This window comes from Haemaphysalis longicornis, unplaced genomic scaffold (assembly GCF_048455015.1).
Source record: "Haemaphysalis longicornis isolate Haplotype H1 unplaced genomic scaffold, Haemaphysalis longicornis Haplotype H1 scaffold_4, whole genome shotgun sequence".
NCBI classification, from domain to species: domain Eukaryota; kingdom Metazoa; phylum Arthropoda; class Arachnida; order Ixodida; family Ixodidae; genus Haemaphysalis; species Haemaphysalis longicornis.
Window position 1 is genome coordinate 146,532,337 of NW_027526361.1, and position 26,861 is coordinate 146,559,197.

Below are 26,861 nucleotides of genomic sequence, written 5' to 3' on the forward strand. Positions count from 1 at the left end.
AGACGGCGCTGTTGGCTGCCATTGTTGGGTATGCTTTTTGGCTGTCATTTCACACTATCGGACGGTGTAATAGCGAAAAGTCCCTAATTCGCTACAGTTGGTTGTAAGGTAACTTATATATCAGTAAATAGACTGTTACCACCAGCATCGGTTTGCGGCTGGGGGCTTACACGCTGCAAATTAGACGGGGAAACCTACCTACGTTGCCAACTGCTTGTGCTAGTCTTCATTGGCACGGATTTCTCACGCTGATATCGTACGGAGACTCCACTCGTCAACTTAGCCGTTCACCTGCCCCTTTACGAAGTCTACCGAGTGGGCTGCTAGCAGTGAATACAAAGAGTCTAATGTTAATAAATTAAAAATAAAATTGGCAATTATATTTTTGCAATTGTTTTTCCGGAATTCAATAAGGCTGTTCTATTAGGAAACAAGTATATTCAAGGCTGAAGTGGGTGCCTTGCATAGTCGGGGGTTGGAGAACTTGGAATAACACTTGGAATAAGCCTGTGGAAACAGCATGAAACGATGTGGCCCACCATACACTCGGAGTCCTTCTTAGTGGTTTCAACAAGTTGAGAAAAACGGAGGTGTTCATGGTTACATTTAGAACTTACCACCATCAAAGTTATGATGTGATTGTTTCTGCACTATATGGGCTGATGGAACGAAAAAAACCTATTTGCTCTTTCAGTATCTCATTACAGTGGTGGCTTTTCGGCGCAGAAAAGAAATGATACCAGATGCTGACATTTTATCCGGCAGTAGTAATTCCTCAACCTTCAATATTAGTATCCTTCCCCTGTCCTGTTGAACTCCTTGCGTTGTTCTAGCCATCTCTGCAACAGAAGACGTCGCCTTTCTTAATTCTGGGGGATCTCTGAATATGAGCACTTGGAATGCGCGAGGAAATCTTTTGACTCGAGTAGTGTAGATGACACGGATCTCTAGTTTTTAATTTTGGAATATAGTGGCGCGGAAATTTCCACCGGATCAGTTCGCTCAAACGTGAACCCTAGGCAAATGAGATTTTCTTAAGCCACTGCAGGATACTGTGGGTTTCTTTATGCACTCTGAGCTGTTGCCCATACACACAAGAAGTGTGCTGTCGGCTACAATCATGCTTTGTGCGAGTAGCGTCGAGCCAGCTTCCAGAATACTAGTTTTTACTGGCGGGCTTATCAGCGTATGGAGTAGAACACTTTAATATCCTTATGTAGATGGAGAGCGAGGCTTTCTAGCATCATCTGGAGTTCCAAGCAAAATTTTATTGTCCCAAAAATAACCAATAGATTGAATGCAAAAACTTCTACCCGTGTATAAAAACCGGGTATTCTTGTCACTGCACATAAAATCGCTACAAGATACAGATACATTTTCAGAAAAAAACTTTAAAAATCACGACTGTGATAATTTGTTGTATATGCGCCTTCTAGTGCAGGCTATTGCAATATTCCTTCTTCTAGGTTGCATAAAATTTTGGGAGGAGCGAACAAAAAGCAAGTTGCTTTCTAGGCAAGACCTCACTGATTCGCGTTAGGTCTAAGAAGGATACACTCCCGCCATGGTGGGTCAGTGGCTAAGGCGTTGCGCTACTGAACACGAGGACACGGGTTCAATTTCCGGCCGTGGCGGCCGCTTTTATGATGGAGGCGAAAAGCAAAAACGCCCGTGCGCACGAGATTTCGGCGCACGTTAAACATCCCCAAGTGGTCAAAATTAATCCAAAGCCACCCACTACGGCGCGCTTCATCGCCTGCGTTGCGTCGCCGCGTTTAACACTACAATCAATCAAGTAGGAAGCATACACATACGCGTATTGAAACAGCACTTCAATAAGGCAAGCTGAGCAAAGGAGGATGGACATCTAGCTCTAATGATGTCTATTTAGTGGCGTTCTCCAAGTTATGAAGGCGCTCCAGGACAGGAGTAACATTTTCAATTTACGATTTCTACAAAAAAAAATTCCGATGTGTCTTTTGAGATAAACACCTGGTCGACAGCATTTAGCTAAGGTAATACGCACAATATTTTACACTGCGGAAGTGTGTGTGAAAAAGTTTACATTTTAACTGTGCGCAATGTTCGCGCGTTCTCCCTCAGTGCGCTTGGTACCCGTTCCGGATAGGAACAGCCCGTGTCTGTTCAGTTCGATAAAATAACTAATGACGAAAGAACTACTACAGCGACAGCCCTAAATCCGAGAATGGTTCTTTCAATAACATAGTCTGTTCAACATTACGCCTTCTTGCTCAGAGTACAGGCGGAAGTATTGCACACGAGCATGCATATTTCAATCACCTTACTTAACAAAGCACCCCTTCCTACTTGCGGCGTCTCAACCGGCGGAACCTTGAAGGTAGACTCTAACGAAAGGTCCCTCACAAGGGAACATTACGACGCAACTATATGGTCTCCAAAAACATTTTCGATGGAGCCTCAGCTAAAAAAATGCATCTGTGCTCAAAATTCGCAATGTCGGTAGACAGTGTGGTTGAATTTCAACGCGTTTATGTAAAGAAATTGATGGCAAGAATTCGCTACCCCGGACGCTCCCCCCCCCCCCCCCTGATTGAACCAAATTTCAACTACTGCAGAAGTTTGGTGACATTAATTAGACCCCTTTTATCGTGCGGGTGGTGGGGGGGGGGGTAGAAAAAAAAACTGATTTTGATTCGTGCTCAGGCAGTCTGTTTTCGTGCCAATTTACGCCGTGTTTTGCTTAGCAAAAAATATTTTTAACTCTATCCTACTCGCACTTAGAAACGAGAAAACTCTAAACTCGAACTTTATTGAGAGAGAAGCTTCTAGTACCGTCAACACACATGATGATGACAACATTGATGATCACAATAGCCCTCACGCACGACGAACACGTTCAAATTATTTATACAGGAAATGCTATCATGAGTGGTGCTCATCAAATAAGTGAACAGCCCTCGGGAAAAGTTCAAAAAATGAAAACTATGGCGGTTTTATTTTGTTTTAGTCCGCCGAGCGTTCAAAGTAATACGATATCACAAAATATAAGACAAAAGTATGCGGCATAAAATACGCTACCCTATGCTCCACCAGCCCGAAATGTGTCTTACACTGATTTTTTGAGCTGTTAGACCGTACGCAGTTTAAAAGCGGCATTGTTTTCAGCCTCCGAGCGATTATAAAGTCGTTTTGTTAAACCAGGTACCCAACACGTGGTACTTGGCTGCAAAATTTGGGGGCCACAATCACGGCTCCTTCAAAGCCTGCTATTAAGGTTGGCTTTATGATACTTTTAAGATGATTATGTTGCAAATAATTTATGTGAAAACACCGGGTGTAAGTCGGTGTATCACTGGAAGTCCCTTGTGAAAAAGAAATTACTGCCTCAGGACGGACAACTGGGCTGCCATCCTTCCCAACTGGGTCAGGAAAACGCAGCGGTTGTATTTTTGTTAATTTTGTTATTTTGTTATTTTGTTATTTTGTTAATTTTAAAACTCTAGGCGCCTTTTCGTGGCTATCCAAGTAGAATTGTTTGTTTGCGTTTCAATGCTATCAAAATGCTACAAAAATTTAATCAAGCATCTATCCTTTTGCCTGACAATAAAGCTCCTGCATGTGAGTTGCTTGGTGGTCATCTTCATTGTTTTCGTATCTGCTTCCGCTTCTTGCGGGCGATTGTATGAGGCAGTGGGAAAGTAAAAATAAACAGCAGCTATGGCAAGTGCTTCTTGAAGCCGTTAAGGTTGTCTTGCCATGCACTTTAACAGCCATCAGTCAAGACTGGTATTCTGAACTTCCTTGCTACCTGGTAGGTTACACGGTAACGCTACCAGTCGCTGGTGTACCCGATTAAATCACCACAGCTTATCAAAAAGCATGACGCAGCCTTCAGTGTTTTGCTTTCGGCCGCTCGCGTGTATAGAGTGCAGCGTAAAAATTGCCCGACGCGAACACTTTGTTCTGAAAGCGCATGTCGTTAAAAGTGCATGCCACAAACTGAAATCGAAACCGTGCCAGGTCCCCATAACCCTCGAGATAAAGAAAAGTGCTGAAGAAAAGTGTCCTGCTATGTGCTTGACAGACACAAGCACGGGATTACCGCATTGCTGTGGGTGGAGCAGGCGGGCCTCCTCACAAGACAACACTAGTGTTTGGACGTCTTCTAGTATTGAAGGCGGAATAGACAGAATTCTGGCAGTGTAATTGCCAAGAGGGCATAGTGAATCAAGGAGCGACCATAGTTCAGTGGAGCGAAGACAGTTCTTGCGACTGGTCTGCCTCTTTTTTTCGGTTTTCGGATTTACAGGTCCATTTGTCCATTATTTCTAAATCAATACGCTGAAATATTGATCGGAATTTTAGCCACGTTACCAAGGGAAGCACTGCAAGTGCTCAGCGGTAGTTGGCGCTGCCTGGACGAGTCGACCGGCTCCCGCGATTGCTTGTACGGGTAAAATCAAGTCTTCAGGCATTGTGGCCGCAAAGAAGAACGAGTAAGAATTACGGAGACGAAATACCGCTACTGGTGGCCAAAAAAAGGGCATGCTGCCTATGGCGCTGATAAAGCGAGCAAACGTTACCACTGTGACGAGTCCAGCGCTGAGCGTGGTTGGCAAGGTCTGCGAACGACAGGCAAGAAACGTCGCAATGCGGAATTTTGAATCGGGTAGCGGACGCTGATGGACGGAATGGTAGCGGAGAAAATATATTTCAGGGCTGCGAGCGTCCGCCAGGGGGCCACGGCGTGCAATCGCCTCGTGTGTGGGCTCTTGTAATTTCGATGTGGGTTGGCGAACTTTTTAGTATCCTGGATTTTAAAGTGAATACGAGTCTTCATGAACATGTGCTGAACACCTGGACACCAAGATTCGGCCCCTAGGACCACCGAGTGCTTCGAAAACGGCGTCGGATTCCTCGGATCGGCGGCTAGGCCTAACGCACCAGCGGCGTTCCAAAACTCGCATACCTGCAACAGCGGCTACCGGCGCCGCGGCGGCCGCTTACCTGGCGGCGGCTGTGCCTGCGGGGGTTGCTGCGAGATCTCAACGGGCACCATTGAAGCCATCGAGTGGAGACTGCGTCTCTTTAAAGAAGCATGAAGCGGCGATGCTGCACGAAGACACGAACGGCCCATCGGACCCCATGACCATGCCGTCGAATACACGCTTCCGTCAGGATGAAGGTGAAGACAACGACTCGCAAGACGACCAGATGCAGCATGACCTCGACGACGAAGAAGGCTGGCAGCGAGTTCCTCTAGCCAAAAAGAAGAGAACCACACGCAGCGACCGGGTAAGTCGATCACGAATCAACCTGCAGTTGAGACCTCTAGCTAAAATTAGAATCAGACGCGTTCTTCGACACGCTATAGCCAATGCTATCGGTTTTCCTGCCCCCTCTGCAGAATTGGCTGAAATGGCTGCAGTGACTTTTGACGACGCAGCCAATAGCGCTCATATAGCACTGTATGACGAAAACCACGCGGCCAAGCTACTTCAAGTAGACAGATTAACCTTTCGACAGGATGGCAAGACAGAATCAATTGAAGTGGTAATCGAACCCCTTCAAACTTACAAAAACACCATACGAGGTGTGATTGAAGTAGACCCGACGGAAAGCAACGAGGCCATTATGAAATGGGTTCGCTGCGAACAAGCGGAAATCCTTCGTGTTCAAAAGATTTGAAAGACTGACCGAGGTGTGCTAACTTTCGGCACGACTACTTTACCGAGAGTGGTGAAATACTACATGGAGCTAGTTCGGGTTGCAGAATATCGCCCAAAACGCGTAGTCTGCTTTAACTGTCATGACCTTGGGCACATGGCAAAATTCTGCCCCTCTCCCAGTGTCTACAAAGAATGCGGCCGCTGTCATACGGAAGCTGATGATTGCGCTGACACTGAATTCTGCGTGGCATGCAAGAAGACTGGCCACTTATCTGTTTGCAAATTTTGCCCTAGTCGTGTCCCGAAAGCCGAAGAGAAAACTGCTCAAACCCAAACTGTACGCAACAATGCTCCAGCATCCGGGTCTATGAGTGCCTCCAGCCCAGCTTCTACTGGAGTCTCGTGGGCTTCTGCGGTGACTGGCATGAATAACGATAACGCACAATCTTTGCACTCTCTACCTCCAAGTCACCCGGTAATGGTGGAGAACGCACAACTTAAAAAAGAACTTCATGAATTACGCACTGAGCTGCAAAACTTGAAGAAGGAACTTGGATCTCTCCGAAAATCTGTGCGTCGCAAGGAGTCGGCTTCTCCACCTCCGCCGAAGAGTTTCGAACGCCGAAGCCGTTCTCGTGTTCAGCGCCAAAAAAATGCCTTACTTGACGCCTCCTCCGCGTTTATCACGGAGCAGATGCTTGAGCGGCGAGAGGCGCAGCTAAGATTTCAAAACAACAAAGAGTGCCAGAAGGCTTTTAGTGGCATTGCGTCGTTACAAGAACAATTCAGCAGCCTTAAAGAATACATCCAACAAGTCACACAGCAAATGCAGGAATTCACTAGAATGATGACGCCAGAGGAAGGCAAACGCAGAAAAAAAGAAACTCAGTAGATGTCCTTGTCACCCCCCCTCCTCCCAAAAGGCTAATAGTTCAATGGAACTGTCGCAGCTTTGCTCAAACAGGTCCTCTTCTTAAACACCAAATCTCTTCTCTACAGCCTTTGGCCCTACTGTTGCAAGAAACTAGAGGCACATGCAAAATTCCTAATTATGTTTCTTTCGCGGACCCTACCATACCCCACATATCAAAAGACCCTAACAAAGCACCCAGCGTTAGTGGTCAGGTCACTATTCTTGTTCACAAGTCTTGCAAAGCTGTCCAGCATCATTGGGACAAAGCCAGCGATTCATCTCGCGAGGTAATAATTGTCCGAATCGACCCCCCCCGGTGGCAAAGCCCTTCTACTAGTCTGCGTCTATTATCGCCCTCGATGCACCTCGCACGTTCGGGGCACATACGACTGGATTCCTCATGTTCTTTCTTTGAATTTTTCTGGACCCATCATAATTGGTGGAGATTTCAATGCTCGAAGCACGCTTTGGGGATACCCCACTAGTGATCTCCGTGGGAAGCTTCTTGAGCAAGCGATAGAGTTTAGCCACCTACAATTGCGAAACGAGCCTTTTGTTTACACTCGCGTGGGCCTACATTCCTCCCAAAGAGACACAACGCCAGACCTCACCTTCTCCACACCTGGTATAGTCAAGTCATGGCAAACTGCCCCTTGTACCTGGGGTAGCGATCACTACCCTATTCTTCTTCGTTTGAATGCCAAGAAACTCCGACGTAAATGTCAGTACCCTACAATTAACTGGAACTCGTTTCGGACGCTATTTACGCCCACGGACATTTTCGACATCCCTACACTGGTTGCCAATATCACGACTGCTCGCACGAATGCTATCGAAACTGTTGAAAGCACTGTTGAGATTTCCCAACCAGACCTCCACATGCATAACCTTTTGCGAACTGCGGAGCGACTTACTAATCGCTACCGATCTCAAGGAAAGAAACATCGCGATTTATTGAAGCTCAAAAGGCAGTATAAAATTATTCACGAATACCATAAAACCCTCCAAAACGAGAAATGGCATGATCTCTGCCAACGACTACGTCAGGAGAGAGGGCTCGCACGCCTTTGGGCGATCTTTCGAGGCCTGTGTGGCAAGAATAAGACCAAGCTCTCAATCGTCGAAGAACTATGCCTACACATGAATTACACGGATGTTGAAAAGGCTATCGGGAAAACCTTGTTCCCCCATGCGACATCCGACTCCAGTTGCCTGCAACCCCTTTCTGTTATTGAGATACCAGAACCTGACCCTTCTCTAGATAGTCCCTTTACACACGGGGAACTACAAATAGCACTCAACCAAGGGAAGTATAAGTCTGCCCCAGGACACGACGCAGTCACCTGGCAGGACCTCCGGAATCTGCCCCCAGAAGGGCATTCTATTCTTATCGAGCTTATTAATCGGTCATGGGAATCAGGCGAAGTTCCTGAACACCTCAAAACAGCGATCATACACCCTATTCCCAAGGCAGGAAAGGATGCTAGAAAACCTGAAAATTTGCGACCCATTGCACTCACTCCTACTCTACACAAGATAATGGAAAGACTGATAAATAATCGTTTGAAGTATCATCTGGAACGCACAGGCTGGTTCCACCCAGCTCAAACTGGCTTCTGCCAAAATCTCGGAACACATGACTTCCTATGGCTCCTGCGGCGAGTCATCAACCGCAAATCCAGAAAATGCATCCCAGATTACGTCCTCTCTTTAGACATACGCAAGGCTTTTGACAATGTTTGCCAAAACGGCATCCTACAGGAGCTGTCCCAGGCTTTTCCCAGTGCCAAGGCACACGCCTGGATCCGAAATTTCCTGCAACATCGCCCTATACAACTGAACTCTCCAGGCCATGAAGTCACCACTTACTACGTAGACCGAGGAGTTCCTCAAGGCTCTATACTCGGACCAATGATGTTCAACCTGGCAATGAACCGTGTGGCCCGACAGCTTGAAAAGGATACCTCCGCTCGATTCGCCCTGTACGCCGACGATGTCGTCGTTTGGACAGAAGCGGCCGACTACGATGACAAGGAAGCCATGCAGTCAGAACTTCAGGGTGCCGTTTTTAGCCTAGAACGCTCTTTGTCCGCCTTCAACCTGGAACTCTCACCACAGAAGACGGAATTTGTCAGCATCAACGGCAAAGTCAAAACTGATCTGTCTCATATCTTGACCCTTCATTTCGGCGGTACATCAATATCATCCCAAAACGGAACCGTCCGCCTTCTCGGTCTCCAACTGAGCAGCTGCAATAGCCCTCAAGCATGAATTCGGAGCCTCCGTAACACCTGGCGTGCTACGATGCATCTTATTACTCGTATCTCAAGCAAGTACGGTGGTTCACAACAAGCCTCTTGTCAAACTCTCGCCAGAGCAGTGGCGCATGGCCGGCTAGCCTACGGTTTTCCAATATATAACTTCAGCCCCCGGCATCTGCGCGATTTGGAAATACAAAATCGTTCTATGATTCGACCCATCACGGGTCTCCCTCGACACACCAGAAATGATCTTCTAGAGTTGGCAGTTCCTCTTCCCCCGATACGACAACTCGTCGAGGAAACTCAGCTACGTTTTCAAACGCGCCTAGAATGCTCACCGCAAGGACAAGCAATCTTAAAATGGGACGCGTTAAACAGCGTCTTTGAGGAGGCACCCTTTCAAGGCACTATCCCCCATGGGAACGTCCACCGCTTGGACTCATCAGACGACGGCCTATACGGCGCTCCAACCCGGCGGCTAGAGAGCCTCTTGTTAGGCGTATCATCATCATCATCATCATCATCACCAGCCTGTCTACGCCCACTGCAGGGCAAAGGCCTCTCCCATTATTCTCCAATTACCTCGGTCCTGTGCCAACTGTGACCAATTTATCCCCGCAAACTTCTTGATCTCATCTGCCCATCTAACTTTCTGCCGCCCCCTGCAGCGCTTGCCTTCTCTAGGGATCCACTCTGTTACCCTTAATGACCAGCGGTTATCTTGCCTTCGCATTACATGCCCTGCCCAAGTCCATTTCTTCTTCTTAATTTCTACTAATATGTCTTTACACCAGTTTGCTCCCTGACCCACTCCGCTCTCTTCTTGTCCCTTAATGTTACACCTATCATTTTCCGCTCCATTGCCCGCTGAGTCGTTCTCAATTTAAGTTGAACCCTCTTGGTGAGCCTCCAAGTTTCTGCCCCGTAGGTGAGTACCGGTAAGATGCAGCTGTCATACACTTTCTTCTTCAACGACAATGGTAGGCTGCTATTCATTATCTGATAATGTCTGCCATATGCACCCCACCCCATTCTTATCCTTCTAATTATCTCTGCCTCATGGTTGGGATCTGGGGTCACAACTTGGCCTAAATATATATATTCGCTTACCACTTCCACTGCCTCGCCATCTATCTCAAACTGCTGTGCTGTCCCGAGGGTATTGATCATTACTTTAGTTTTCTGCATATTAATTTTCAGGCCCACGGTTCTACTCTGTTCGCTCAGTGCGGAAAGCATGCTTTGCAATTCGTCCCCCGAGTTACTTAGCAAGGACGTCATCAGCAAATCTGAGGTTACTGAGGTATTCTCCATTAACCCTTACTCACACCTGTTCCCAATCCAACGTTCTGAATACTTCTTGTAAGCATGCTGTGAATAACATTGGAGAGATTGTGTCTCCTTGTCTGACACCCTTCCTTATAGGTATTTTACTGCTCTCCTTATGGAGGATGATGGTAGCTGTAGACCCATTATAGATATCCTCTAGTATTCTTACATAATGCTCATCTACCCCCTGGTTCCGTAATGCCTTAATGACTGCTAGGGTTTCGACCGAGTCAAATGCTTTCTCATAATCTATGAAGGCTATATATAGGGGTTGAGTATACTCAGCGCACTTCTCTATCACCTGATTGATCGTGTGAATATGGTCCATTGTTGAATAACCTTTACGGAACCCTGCTTGTTCTTTAGGTTGACTGAAATCTAAGGTTGCAGAGATTCGGTTAGCGATTACCTTGGTAAATACCTTGTAGACGACTGACAGTAAGCTGATCGGCCTGTAGTTTTTCAAGTTCTTCATGTCGCCTTTCTTATGGATTAGGATGATGTTCGCGTTCTTCCAAGATTCCGGTACCATTGCAGTGATTAGGCATTGCGTATACAGGTTTGCCAGTTTTTCAAGTACAATTTATCCGCCGTCCTTCAAGAGGTCTGCTGTTATCTGATCCTCACCAGGTGCTTTGCCCCCTTTCATTTCTTTCAAAGCCTTCCTTACTTCTTCGGTCGTTACTGGTGGGATGTCTATCTCCTCTGAACTACTGTCTCGTTCGGCATTATCCTGTATGTCCCGGCTACTGTACAGATCCCTATAGAGCTCCTCGGCCACTGTGACTATTTTATCCCTATTTGTGATGACATTGCCTTGCTTATCCTTAAGTGCATACATCTGATTTTTCCCCACGCCAAGACGTCTCTTTACTGCTTTCAGGCTACCTCCGTTTTTTACAGCGTATTCGATCCTCTCGATATTATACTTCCGTATGTCAGCTGTCTTGCGCTTATTGATTAACTTCGAGAGCTCTGCTAGTTCTATTCTGTCAGCTGCGGTAGAGATTCTCATGGTTTGCCGTTTCCTGATTAGATCTTTCTTCTCCTGTGAAAGTTTACCAGTATCCTGTCTGGCCATAGTGCCCCCGACTTCTACTGCACACTCCGTGAGAATGCGTGTAAGGTTGTCGCTGGCTTCTTGTGTCGTAAGCTCGGCTTCCTCGTTAAGGGCGGAATATCGGTTCTGCAGCGCGATCCTGAATTCTTCTACTTTACGTCTTACTGTTTGCTCATTTATCGGCTTCTTTCGTACTAGCTTGTTGCGGTCCCTCCTCAACTCTAGCCTAATTCGAGATCTTACCATACGGTGGTCACTACACCTTACCCTTCCGAGCACTTCCACATCCTGCACGACGCCAGGGTTATCGCATAATATGAAGTCTATTTCATTTTTGTGCTCCCCATTCGGGCTCCTCCAGGTCCACTTCCGACTCTCCCGTTTACAGAAGAAGGTATTCATTATGCGTAGGTTATTCCGTTCTGCAAGCTCAACTAGTAGGTCCCCCCTGCTATTTCTACAGCCCAGACCATAGTTCCCAACTGCCTTGTCTCCATCCTGATTCTTGCCTACTTTAGCATTGAAGTCCCCCATAACTACAGTATACTGCGTTTTTACTTTGGCCATTGCCGATTCCACATCTTCATAGAAGCGTTCCACTACCTGGTCGTCGTGGCTGGATGTGGGCGCGTAGCCCTGCACCACCTTGAGCTTGTATCTCCTATTGAGCCTAATTACAAGAGCTGCTACCCTTTCGTTAATGCTGTAGTGTTCGTCTATGTTGCCAGCTATGCTTTTATTGACTAGAAATCCCACTCCCAGTTCTCTTCTGTCCTCTAGACCACGGTAACATAAGACGTGTCCATTTTTCAGCACCGTAAGGGCTTCGCCTGCCCTCCTAACCTCGCGAAGCCCTATTACATCCTATTTAATGCCCTCTAATTCCTCGAACAACACCTCGAGACTTGCTTCGCTAGATAAGGTTCGCACGTTAAACGTTGCCAGGTTCAGATTCCATTGGCGGCCTGTCCGGATCCAGTGATTCTTAGCACCCTCTGCTGCGTCACAGGTCTGACCGCCGCCGTGGTCAGTTGCTTCGCAGCCGCTGGGGACTGAGGGCCGAGGGTTAGTTGGCGTATTCATGGGAGGTTGTGGCCGTTACTACACCAGGGTGGCCAATCCTGCTCTGGTGAGGGAGTGCATTACCGGCAATGGTCGCCGGGGTCAGGCCGCACCCCAAGCCCCTTTGTGCAATTCCATCAATACGCGGATTTTTTTTTAAATCCGGTGGGAATTGTCTGGCACCGGGATTCGAACCACGGGCCTTCTGCACGCGAGGCGGGTGTTCTACCTCTACGCCATCGCTGCATATACGGCAAGACAAAGCCATTGACGAACTAGATGTTTTCACAGACGCAGCAGTGGCCAACAATGCCGCAGCGGTAGCTTGGACTTGCTCTGAATTTCCACCCCTGGATGGGTCCTGCAATATCTCACAAATCCATGGCCTAGTAGCAGAAGCCGAACTTTTCGGAATTCTAGGTGCCCTTCAAAGCATCCAAAAGAATCGCCCGTCACTTCCCCAAACAAAGCTACGCGTTATCACAGACTCCCACGTGGCACTTCGTGAATTAAATCGTTCTTTCACGCCAAACGCAACTGCCACTACTATACTGAGAAAAATTCAGGAGCTACGGCAAGAATTCGCATCTGTTCGTTTGGTTTGGACCCCGGCGCACACCGAGGGTGACACAGGGAACCAGTTAGCCCACATGGCTGCCCGGGAGAGTCTCTCACATCCTCCCGTGGTTTCTTCTGACCCACCCCCACAGGACGCGACCTGGCCTGAAAACTACCGCAAAGCAAAGATACTTAGTCGTCAGCGCCTCCAGGAATCCTCCCCTGTGGGTTTCCTCACACCTCTAAAACGTCTCACCAGAAAAGGAGAAGTTATTGGAAACAAGATATACGCAAACTGTGCATATACCCCCGACATTCTCTTTAAATGGACCTATCCTCGTACAGCATATACTCCAAAGTGCATATTGTGTGGGGAATCAGTCGTTTCCAATCTTTACCACCTTATCTGGATGTTCTCTGCCTTTTCACAAGGACGATCGGAACTTTTAACACTACACTCCATCCCGTGTGATGAACAGGACCATATTAGCCAAATGCGCGCTAATCCCTCTTTATTAGAGGCAACTGTAGAGTTCTCTCTCCAGAATGGTCTCTATAAAGCAGTTTGAGTCGTGATTGACTCAGCCCTGTATGGGTCAGTGATTCTGTGACAAGTGCGAACTGACTTCCTAATTGGACAAAAAGTGCAAATGTGTTATCGATTACTTTTATTTTCATTTTTCCCCCTTTTCCACTCTCCCCCATCCCCTTCAGGGTCTTATGACCTCCTCCAATAAACAGCCAATCAATCAATCAATCAATCAGGGCTGCGCAGTAAAATAGCGTTCGCGGAGGTCGCGCAGTTTCACAGCAAAGCTTTATACCTCGTCCCCCAAAACCGAACAAAATGTCGCATTTATTAAAACATGGCTTGCAGTCATATGCTCGGCAGTGCGCTGAGAAGTTCGAAGAGGTGTCCTTTGTTAGATTTTTCAAATGTTCGCGCTGGTATTTATGTTCACACATAAAGACCAGCTGACACGAGAAGTTTTGAAGCTTATCATAACAACCAGAGGTGAAACGGATGTGTGAGCGAGGCTTCTCTGACGCTGTACGAGGAGGAACATGCTTTTTTAGATGATTCCTAACTATGTGAGCGGTTATCATTCCTTTACACGGTGTTATCAGAGGTTTCAATTTTTTTTTCACCACATCAAATGGTGCGTCTCGGATATAAATTTGTGTTCCTTTCCAACAATATATTAGTTGAGAGTCAGCGCCCATCTCGCGATTTTCTTCTGTCCCCGTCGTCGTTTATTGCGCTCTTACTTTGCATCATGCGCACTTCTTCGTCCGACCCGCCGCGGTGGCTCAGTGGCTAAGGCATTGCGCTGCTGAGCACGTGGTCGCGGGTTACATTCCGGGCCGCGGCGGCCGCTTTTCTGATGGAGGCGAAAAGCTAAGACGCACGTGTGTACGAGATTTCGGCGCACGTAAAGATCCCCAGGTGGTAAAAAGTAATCCGGAGCCCTTCACTACGGCGCGCCTTATAGCCTGCGTTGCGTCGGCGCGTTTAACCCAACAATCAATCAATCAATCAATCAATCAATCAATCAATCAATCAATCAATCAATCAATCAATCAATCAATCAATCAATCAATCAGTCAATCAATCAATCAATCAATCAATCAATCAAACTTCCTCGTCCGGATTCTGCATCAGGGGAATGAAACGTGCTCCTACTTGCGCTTGCTCTTCCTGTCCCCTCTTATGCATCATTAGTGTCGGTTTCTCATTATATTAATAGAATAGGCGGCAAGATGTTCGCCGCAAAGGCTTGAACAATTTTTGGTCTCTTCGGAACTAGAATGTGTGATTGTCACCACTTACTATCCGTTTACTTCTACATTCACTTGGCCCGGTAACGGTACCGTACAAAAAACCAGTCAAATACAAATGTGGCGAGTCTAACACGCACTGAATAATAGTTTCAGTTTGTGTCCTTTTAATTGACCCCTGGTATTTGCTGAGTATTTCCATGCCATTATTATTATCACACCGGACAAACTCAGCTGTCCACACCTGATATTCAAGGTGAAAACGTTCACATGAGCATTTGGGGGCTAGACACAAAAAAAACGAACGAGCGTTTCATGGGTGCTGTCGCCAGCGGTGACAGCGGAATTACGGGCAGAAGTCCTCCCTGTAAAAAAACAGCGCTTGTTTTCTCATTGCTGCGAGCCTCAGCACTTAGTTTCACCGTTCCAAGTGTAGAGATACGGGGTGCATGATACCCGGTACCACCAAGACGACGAATGAATGGCCGCCAGGTATCAAAATTACACCAGTTCACGAGCGGACCATCTGATGCCTGCTTAGATTGCCTGTCGAGTGCGGGCTCTTGACTGACCGCACACGTAGATGACGAGGCGAGACACCGGCGCCGTGGACGCGCCTGCTCCCGCTGCCACTTCCCTAATTATGTACGTGGTTCATCTAAAGGTGTTCCATGGGGACAGCTTCGAAGATGTGGAGGTCGGGCTGGAGCAGATCTAGCGCGTAGCCGCATTCATCTGGCAGACCGAGGAGCATAAGATACGCAATTTGTACTTCGGTCAGGAGGAAGCCGCACGAACCTGATTCGAAAACCACAAGACCGTGATACCGTCGTGGGGGCAGTTTCGCCGAAGGCTATTCGCGACCTGCGTGAGCGGCGACCACAAATAAAGGGTGGAGGCTGCGCTTCAGGCCAGCTGTCAGCGTTCTAATGAGATCGTCACCATGTACGCCGATGACATGTCTCGCGTGTTCAACCGCTCCGTCCCCACCATGGCTAAGGAGAAGAAACTGCAGCACCTCATGTGATGCATCAAGAAAGAAATCGTCTTCGGTCTGAATTCTGAATTCCTTAACGAGGCTACGGTGATCGAGAGAGCGCTTCAACAAAGGGCCCGGCAGTACTACCGCGAAGTAGCCGCCGTGTCAAATGTAGTTCGTCTCGAAATCCCTGACCTCCGCGAGATAGTGGGGCAAAAAGACCGAGTGTAACTACAGCGACTTCAATTGGGGAACTTATCATCGGCTTATCATGGGGAACTTATGTCCGTCACCGAAATCGTAGAGATGAACTCGGCCAAGCTGGGCGGTCATCGGAATGAAACGACATGGCGCGACAAGAAGTGTGAAGCATTTTGAACGCGGCCACCCCGAGGAACCCCACCTCCGCGTACAATCGTCGTCGTATCGCCGAAGCCGAAGCAAAATTTGGGACTGCGCGATGTGCCATACCAGATGCAGGTAACACGCCGTAGCCCTGACCATGGCGTACCCCTGACCGCAGGCCTCTAACTTCCACTGAGGGGAAGCAGGGCACTTCTACTGCGCCTGTGCTTATCATCCGGCGGGTTTGCGCGGATTTGCGCCGAACGCACTGCGCCCAAGATACGGAGAGCGACCACGGGAGATCGAGGAGTGTTTCCCTGGACGGCAGAACTCTTTTGCGCCCATACGTCCTGAGTCTTGGTCCCCGACCCCTCCCTTTGGACGCAGATCCCTGAGTTCCCGTTTCGCGCCATGTTCTACCAACCGTTGCAATTTTAGCCCCGAAAACCAGGGGAACAGAGGCCAGCGACTTCCGGAGGTGTAGCCGCTGATGTCGCTAACCACCAACATCCTCCAATGCAACCATCATGACGACGATGACAAGATGTCCAGTTTAGTCAAAGTCGCTGCTTCAGTGAACCGGTACCGTGTGACGAACGAGTGGATGTCGACGGTCGCTACACGACTGCCTCGGCTTACACTGGGGCACACCATTCGGTTCTAAATAGAACAACCACACCTACTTTAAAAAGTTATGACCCTATGAAATGGCCTGCAAATTGTTACCGCTACAATACACTTGATCAGACTCGTCGGTAGGTGCACTGCCGCAATCAAATTTCACGGCTCCACGTATAACAATTCATTCATTTGTTTTTGAAGTTTTGGAGAGACCTAATCCCAGAAATGCACTTTTTGTGACCAACGGGCAATTATCAACTTTGAAAAATCTAAAATTACCTTTTCGACAAAAGGAGCTATAGCCAGTCCTGTGGAACACGAATGTGACAGAGGATTGCACATCGTTGACGACAATGTCACGCTACCAGCTCGCATAGCATGCTCGTGAACGTTAAAACCAGAGGTGAACCGTGGCGGAGGTGCAGCTGTGGCGGAAGGTAACATCCTGTTACTCATGGAGAAAGGTATCTGCATAGTAAGAGGGCTTGTGAGGTTATAGCAAGGGTGTATGCCTGTCTTGCTCACTAACTTTGCCAACGAGCAGCGGCACCGCGAAAAAAGGGACCGCCTTCGTGTTCCTTTGAAGAGATCTCTGACGTAACGCACGTGAGCGCTCTGGGAACAATACGGTCGGATTCACAGGCAACGACTCTATGCATAACCGTTGAAATCAACCCCGTTCTCCCGACCGCTCAAAGGAGGCCCTACAATCACTCGTTCAAGAATTTTCTGACTGCTTTGTCACGTCACCGAAAGTGCGTCCGACACTCATTGCGAAGCATCGCATCTCCACGGATGAACCTGATAAGCAAGTGCGCGAGCAACTTTGCCGATTGACGCCAAGGGCGAGGGAAGTCATCAAGAATTAGGGGAAGCAGATCGTCGATGATGATGTCATTCAACCATCTAAAAGCGCGTGGGCCCGCCCCGTAGCTCTAGTAAAAAATAACGACAACACGCTTCGGTTGTGCGATGACTACCGCAAATCGAACAGCGTTAGCCAACGAGACGTCTACCCATTTCTTTGAATTGATGACACATTAGACCGCATCCGGGCGGCCAAATTCTTCTGGTCATTGTATTTCAAATCTGGTCATCGGCAAACAGAGGTTGGTGAGCGTGATCCCGAAAAGTCAGTGTTGGTAACACGCGAGGGCCTCTACGAGGTTAAGCCCTGCTGTTCGCCGTTCGGCTTGTGTTCCGCCCCTGCTAACGAATGATGAACGCTACTGGCGGTGCTAAAGTGGCAGGTACGTCCGGTTTACATGGACGACATGGTCGTTTTTTAGATAATTTGAATAACATCTTTCGCGACTGAGACATGTTCTGGAAGCTCTCTACTCGGCAGATTTAACTATCACGACTGAAAGGTGCCCCCTTGGGTTCCAAGAACTGACCTTTCTTGCAGACGTTGTCAGTGCTCAAACGTCCAACCCGATCTCGACAAAACGGCTGAATTTTGCCCCTTCCACTTTTTTCCTAACAATACAGCGCAACAGAAACAATGACCTAAGCTTAGGCAAACAGGACGAGCCCTCATTCTGTGTGCCTCAGCTTCAGTCTTTGTTTCTGTTGCACTGTATTTTTACGATGAATGACCAACTCGCCCAATACTACACTCTCCTTTCAACTGACACCGGCAAGAAAGCTATACTGCACGTCCTAGGCCTTTACGCGTAATACACACGCGTCGTGGAAGGAAGCACCACATTCACTGCTTCCTTCACGCAAAACGTCCTGAAAAAAAAACTGCGAGCATCGTAAAACCACGGTACTTTACCCTTTAACTAACAGGCTCACAGAACACCTCTACAGGACAATCACCAAAATGTTGTCCCTATATGTCGACTTCACTCATAAGAATAGGTAAGAGATTCGACATACGCAACATTCGCTAATAGTAAGCACACGGAAGACGCAACTGGGCTCACACCATTTCAACTTGTTTACGGACGCCCGATGACAACTACATTAAACGCTATGTTTCCCGTAGACAAAACGGACGTAGCAGACTATGGCGCTAAAAATTTCACGCAGTGCCCTGAAGAAGCTCATCAGCTTTCCCGACTCCGCATTCTGAGCACACAAACAGTGGACGCCCAGAGATACAGCCGGAGACGAAGCAATGCTTGATATCTGGGCGGAGAGCTTGTTTAGAGCAAAGCTTCTCAGCCGGTACTTCTACCCTTATAAAGTCCTTCATCGGGTCTCCTATGTGAACTACGAGGTAGAACCAAAGACAGCGACCGCATGCTTATCACGACTCCAGCCTACCCTAGAGATCGTAGATGCGGCACGCATGAAGCCCTATTATACCTGCTCAGTCCAAGCCCAGCATCACTGGACGTATATCGTTGCCTTGAGTGATTTGCAGGCTTAGACAATGTTTTTCACCTACTCAGATTTCAACGCTGGCTCAGCTGCAATACCAACGGACATGCCACTTTTCCTTGCAGCTTCGCGCCGATGCCTTTTCCGTTCACACCAAATATTGGAAGTGAAGACGTTAAAGAAAGCAGATGTGCACAATACGAAGAGAAAGACGTACGAGCGGTTTTCATGACACTGTAGCTAGCGTTTACCGTGGAATTACGGGCACAAGATCGCCGTCTAAATAGACAGTGATTTTTCATATTGCTACAAGCTTCAGCACTAACCTTCCCCGTTGCAAGATGTTTGACTTGACACCACCGTGATATCATGCAGTTTAGAAGCTGCGCAGAGCTTACACCATTACCTTTAAGAAACGTCTCCCCGCAAATTGGTGAATACAGCGACCCCAATTTATTATCGAGGAGGTACTGCAAAAAACCCACAATGAAAAAAACTGATCATCTGTTGCGCATTGAACTGCAAACATTCCCCTTCTGAAATAATTAAACATAGTGTAGCTACGTCCCAGTGAATAAAAAGGCATCTTCTGCTCTTCATACCAGTGTAAATACGCTGCACACTGCCTCTGCAGCCGTCCTGACAGCCTTCTCTTACTTGGTGTTTATTTTATTGAATAAAATATAACTCCGGTATAGCAAGCAACGATAACCAACGATCCCGAATCTGGCAAAACAATAAAGCACGCTGTCGAAGACAGGTGATATGCATATTATGGAAAACGCCTCATGCCCGGGTTGCCAGCTTTATGAAATTACAAAACAGCTGCCTCAACCCAAACCACTAACGTTAAATTCATAACCAACAAATGTCCCAGTAAACTTTATGGCTACCTCAACGTAACGTGCCCTGTTCAGCCATAATAGGGAGAGAAAAGTTCTCAGCCTCATGAACATTCATGCCCAAAGAGAGCGCCATAACTTTCCCTTTTCGCATGCAAATACCTTCGCCCACCTCTCATGGCTGACTAGATTCGAAGCACGGAGTGCTAGAGTGGAAAAGCGCGGGGATGCGAGCAGCCCTGGTTAGTCTGAACGACACATAAATCATCCCTGGTACCCCGGTGTTCCGTCGCATTACCTCTGTGCGCACACATTTTGCAAAGAAACAACCCATAGTCCCACGCCAGAGGCAACGTGCACAGTTTTGTGCATCTGGCAGCTCGGCTGCGCGCAGCGTAGAAAAACTTGAATGCTGAAATGAACATACAGCGTGCGTTTGTGTAAGGGGTGGTTTTGGTTCCTTGTAGCTTTTTTCATATGTTCTGTGCACCGGTTTCTGGGTACGCGACCTATATGGAAGGACACAGATCGTGTAATAAAATTTCTTCTGTTACTTATAGAAGTGATGGAGCACTGTTAAAAGAGGCATTTTAACGGAAATGAAAAGGAAAGATGCGTATACATCCTTTATCAGAACCAAGACAGAATAATCAGACTAGGGGTGTCGATAGACGTGTGTGTCAAGCTCTGCTGCAACGAATTCTGCAATTAAAATTATTTTATTGCTTTTTGCTCCACGAACCTTATCGGTGCTCATCTTCCGCGCACGGCGGTATTCCTGCGGCACCATAGAAAGCACAACCCCTCACAGGATTTTCAAATAGTTCAAGGTTGGGACGAATTGTGAGTGGCTGGTATTAATTTGGCATTTTTCTTAACCCTTGGCTAAATTGTTGGTGGGCCCATTCAGTGGGCTCTCGACAAAGGTAATCAATAACTACCAATAAAATTCCCGTCCTAAACAATAGGTTGTCTTTCTCAGCTAATCTAAACAAAGTGTTACTAACCCACGAGCTCATGAAGGCTGTAAAGTACCGCATCGTTTCTCGGTAAGGTTTCACCATGAGATTAACTCCCTGATAATGCGGCTTGGGAGATAGCTTTGGGCGAATACATATCAGTTAGAAGCCTGAGCTTTACCTGCGAGCTCCGCTTCAGGAATAGTGATGAAAGAACAACGGCATTCGTTACATCCATTCTCCCGACGGCTCAAAGAAGGCTTATTAAGGCTTATGTCTTCAGCAGAGGACGTCAGACTCATTTTGACTGAAACTCATGCTTGAGGTTGACGTTGAGTGAGCGCGAGGCTAGTGTGACATGGTGAGTTGGAGCTTGAGAGAGTTTAAGCCGAGTGAGGATCAGTTAGCTTGAGCCCGACTGAGTTTGAGTACGTCTGCGCCCGAGTCAGTTCTGAGACCATTCGGAGTTCTTAGTTCATTGCTTGTTTTGAGTACATCTGAGTTCTGAGGTAATTTTGATTTTTCAGTCTATTTTGAGTTCTGGGTACATAGCGAGTTTTGAGTCCATTTCAGTTTTGAGTTCATTTTGAGTTTTGAGTCCATGTTAGTTCTGAGTTAATTTTCAGTTTTGAGTCCGTTTGAGTTATGAGTTCATTTTGAGTATGGAGTTCATTTGAATTCTTAGTTCATTTTGAGTTTTTAATCCATTTGTCTTCCGAGTTTATTTTGTTTTAAGTCCAGTTTGAGTGCTGAGCCCGAGGGAGTTGAGCTTCTCCTTCCGGTGAGTTTCTATTTCACGAAACGTAGATGAGTTGTCTAATGATAAAAGTTGTTATCCCGTTACAATTGGTATATCACGATAGGGAGGTGTGATTTTTTGCAGGCAGTCCATTTTGCGTTTCCAGCGAGGTACGATTGTGCTAGGGAAATGATTACGCATGTGTGTTCGTATGTCGTTACTTCCCTGCGTTGCTTCCCTTGCGCGATTGTTGTGAAAATATTCGAGTCAGCTAGGAGGCAGATATGGCTAGCCCTTAAGTTTCATGCGTCACTTTGGGGTCAGAATTCAGGCTACTTGCGGGTACGGAAGCATTCGCGATCGGCATGATCGATGGCGGGGGGGGGGGGGGGGGAAGCGGGACGGGTCTGATTTTTAAAAGCTTCTCGTAGAGTTTACATGACCCTCAGCATTCGCTCTCCATCCCGTTGTAGGGGCGGGGATAGTCGCATGGTGAAAGAATAAGAAGGAGTATCTTACCTTATCCTCCTGTTGCATCCTCTAAGAAAGTGCGAAAGGGTGCTGGGGAAGCACACGGCGGCGCTTGCTTCCTGCTTGTTCGCCTGCTCCTGTTAGCAGGTTATCATATGCTTCGGGTCAAAAAAGAAGAGGTGAACGCCGAAAGAACGACCGGTCATCGACCGTCTCCACCACTGTTTCTAATGAAGTGCCCTATGAAACGTCTGGGCGACGCCCATTTAGATAGAATGATGACCGCATCATGAGATAATCATGGTGATGAGTACATCGGGAGAAACGTGAAGCTGATGCAGCTGGGGCGTGTAAGGTATCAAATTAAAGATCCAGATTAAGAAAATCACGTGGGTGAATTAAAAAAAAACGCTTCCTGTGTACCATCATCCGGTGGTCATAATGAGTGATAGATTTGTTGAAATTCTAAATGATACCGCGAGGGCGTGTGGGAAATCAAATTTAATGTTTACGTTATGGCAAGCACATGGGAACAAAATGCGTTGTGGATATAACATGACTTAGTCATGGTAAGTCATATATTGGTGTACAATTCAAACGTTTACCGTTAAGTCGTGAGACGTATGAAATTTGTCACGTTGGACAAATGCCACAAACATTGCGGAATATTATCATGACATAGTCACGGTGGGTCATAAATTGGGTTAAAATCGAACGACGTCATTAGGGTGTGCGGGGAATCAAATTGAAGATTTCGATAAAGGAAATCACGTGGGACAAAAATGCGTTATGATTATATCATTAGATAGTGGTTAGTCAGTGATTATGTTAACACTCAAATTGATGCCAATTGAATGTGTTGGGTATCAAATATTTGGTCCAGATGAGGGGAATCACGTGGGAGAAATACAAAATTGACTCCTGGTTATAGTGACAAGATAGTCATGGAGAGTCATAGAGTGGGTTACAATTCAAATTGACGCCGCTAAGGCGTCTTGGTGTCAAATTAGAATTCTTGATGATGTGAATATGTTGGACAAAGAAATATTGCTTCCTGGTTAAATTCACAAGAAAGTCATGGTAAGTCATAAATGGGGTCAAAAGTAAAGTTCGTGCCACTCAAGCATGCGGGGTATCAAATTAAAGGTTTTGTAGCAGCTCGGCCGGGGCAGCCGATGGAGCTCGCGCCACCAGGGCAGTGCACCTCGTGACTGCAGATCGTCATGAGCCGCGAGCCACGAGGCACGAGTCACGCGGCGGGCAGTTGGAATCTAGACAACGGGCCGACAACACCGGCGCCATGGTTCGCCCGTGTACGCCGCTGTTCGCCTTCTACTCTTCGCTCGGTTCTCCTCAATAAATGAAGGCGGAACGTCTCCTCACGTCCCCTTCAGTTTCAATTAGGCCTATCACTTGGGACTTATACCTATATACGTCCTGGTTACCTGGTTACAGTCATGAGAGAGTCCTCGTGAGCCAGATTACAATAAAATTCTAAATGACGCTGCTAGGGTGTTTGGGCTACCAAATTATAAATCTCGTTGGAGTCACGCGGGAAAATATAAAAATGCTTCCTGTTTATAGTTAAGAGGTAGTTGTGGTGAGTCATTGATTGAGTAAAAATTCAAAGCTGTGCCACTAGGGCGTATAGGGTGTGAAGTGAAAGGAAGAAAGGAAGGAAAGAAATGCGTCCTCATCACCATCGTGATATAGTCATGGCTAGTCATTGATTGAGTCAAAGTGATGCGGATATGGGGTGTAGGGTATCAAAATATTTATCTCGATGAAGGAAGGAGGATCATATACGAGCATCGCAAATCATGGCACTGAACAATGACCAGTAAAGCAAAAAAGTGTTATTCAGTGCCCCACAGATATAATTGTGCTCGTAAATTCTTGGCACGCCATCTAGAAAGCATGGTTTGTTCGACACATTGCAGCACTCAACATTCGTGAACAGGCGTACCTTCCCGTGCAACAGTTAAGCAACTAATGGGATGATATATTTTGCAGTTCATAAGGCGTCCGTTACGCGTATAAATACCGGCTGGTGATACATTGTGTTCACATTCCTAGCTGTCCATGCCGTGCAAGCGCAGGCTGTGCCGCTAATGTTACACGCTATATTCGAGACTGATCTGCCACCTCCTAAGGCCTTTTTGCTGTGTTACGCAAAAGTAAGTCAAATTATCCCACTGGAGTAGATATGCATCAGCTGCGGAATAATAAAAAAATATACATTGATATGACAAAGCAGCATGTCCCACACAACACACGTGGTGATGTGTCGTCTCGTTTTAACAGCGGAGCTGTTTTTTAAAAGGCAAGTTTAATTGCAGGAAAAAACACATAGAAAAGGCCGAGCGGTCCTAAACGCGTGCGTCGTGCGATCGCCGAGCTTCCTCGTCACGCACAGTGGCTCCAGCAAAAAAAATGGCCGCGTATCTGCTTCTTTCGTTGGAAATGTCGTCAAAAGACGATAGTCTTTGTAGACAAATGCCCCCCTTTGCTTTCCAGCTCACCTTTCATGCTGTTCCTGTACCGTCACGCTCATGCCAAGTTAAACACTCTAAGGGTTTGCGCAAGCTGATTTGAATTTACCGCGTTCAGCCGCTACAGGCCGGGTTCCTCGATGCCAGCGCTGCAGTACGGCGGAGACGCGCGTGAATGGAGGCGGCCGACTAGAAGGTTTATCGAGCCGCGTGGCTGTGCTCCACGTGCGTTCAAAGCAGAACGTGGAACCTAGCTAGTGGAACCTTTTGTTGGTGTTGCCGTGTGATTTTTCATATGCCGCCAGGAGGCAGCGGTTTTCTGCAGTAGATGTAGAATATCATTTGCGATCAAAAAATCAAGCATCTATGAATTTATTAATAAAGGAACACTGTAAATATCTATTGAGTACTCATTTCCTGTCTTATATTTGCGTAATGTCTTGTTCTTGTTCAACAAAGTTGACAAGTGTGAACATGAAAAACAAGGCTTAGACGTTTACATTTGGCTGTGAGTATATAAGATTATTGCTCTATATCAGTTTTAGTTTGGCCGGGTGGCTGAATCGAGTCACAGACCGACTGACGGACCGACAGACAGACAGACAGACATTGAGACAGACATACAGACAGACCAAAATTTCTGGGTGTAAGTAGCCCAAGAAAAACGTCAAAAAAAGGAACGAAAACTCCACCGCTGTAGTCAAACGCTACGCGCATGTGAAGAAAAACCTCCAGATCTATTTCTGAAGATGAAAATACACCGTAATTGGGAGAGACAACTGCAGCCCCATTCCATAGAAGCCACTATGGATAATTGGAGACTTGGCTACGAGTGTGCCAATCCTCTTCCAGACGACTTCAGATTCTGCCACTTCTGCCTCGAGTCGATGAGGAAGAGCTGGTGGATGTCTACAATGCTAAAGAAGAATTTGCATGCACCACTCGCTGCGAAGTAGATGATGACCTCTTCCATGCGTATGAAGACGATTAGTATCTACGCACCGAAGCGGAGCGTATAGAAACGTTCGCAACCAATGCAAGCTTGTATATGCGGGCCCCTACGCTAGCAGGGAGTGTATATATCAAAGTTCACTGGTGCGTATAAGAAATCGGTACAACAAACGAAGATTTCAGGTTTTAATGGGCCGAAGCTGCCACTTGCCAGTGAGGCGCTCCGTATTGGAAAGATATGTATAAATTTTGGCACATGGGTTCTGCCAACGTGCAAAACCCATGTATTCGCAAAAAAACACATGATAATCACATTTGTGAGTGGTTGCCAAGCCAACATGTTGCTGTTTTCATGCTTTTATGCACCCTGCTTTATAGAGGCCGTTTTAAAGGCTACAGGCAAGCAAGAAACATTAGTCCGAGGTAGATGAAAAACCAGTTATGTGAGCTTAAAATTGTAGCAGCCACATCTTTGTCAACCGCAACCATCCTTCATAAACAACATCAGATGCAGCTTCAGCATCAGCGGCGCGTATCATCGGCGCGCCAGACATGCCACGCACAAGAGAACGCCGCAAGAGAACGTATTGTGCGAACGTTATTTTCCTAATCAAAACCAAAGGACGACGATAGATGAACCCAGTCAATGTCCGGGAAATCTAAATCACCGACGAAACACGTTTAGTCTGCAGCACATAACTCAGTAGTCGTAGCCACATTCGTGCGCAAGTCATTCAGAAATGAAAACTAATAATTAGGACGATGGCAACAAATTTCTATTATTATTTTGGTGGCGCCCGCTAAACAAGCAACCCATATGATTTCGACGGAAGAGTCGAATGAACCAAGTTATGAAGAAATGGTTTTCTTAACCACTAGCAAAACGCCACCACCTCTTTTGTTAGTCCTATCATTACGATATATATAATATGCTTTGTTATCAGGAAGAATTTTGCTAATGTTTAGTTCAGGGTTCAGCGAAATCTCTATTATAGCAAGGATGTCGGCATTAGTATGGTCTAAGAAGGAACAGACTGGTGCCAGAGACAGATTAGCAACTTGAGGGAGCATGCGCCCTCTAGCTTAAGACGACAGTGTCTGTTGCAATAACGTAGAAGTACGTTTTTATCAATGTGAAGATTTCTACAGTCAGCTTAAAAAGGTTTAGCGAGATATCGGGCAAACAGTAATAATTTTCTTCTAGCTATCAGAGCAGGAAAAGAATAGTCTTCTCCGATGGCGAATTCTGTGCCTCTCAGTTTGTGAGCAGCGCCAAGGGTATTATTCTTGTCTTGAAATGAGGCGAATTTTGCAATTATTGGTCTTTTTTTTCTGTCGTGAAGGTGCCTAATCACGTTCGAATTCCGCACTGGTTGTTGGTATGTGCACCTTTTCGGAATAAAAAGTGAATATTTTTTTCTTAGCTCCCACCCTGTCTTCTTTTTCGTCATTTTAAATTCCAAAAAAACAGCAACTTAGACCGTCGAAGACGGTTCTAAGTATCGTCACACCTAGATG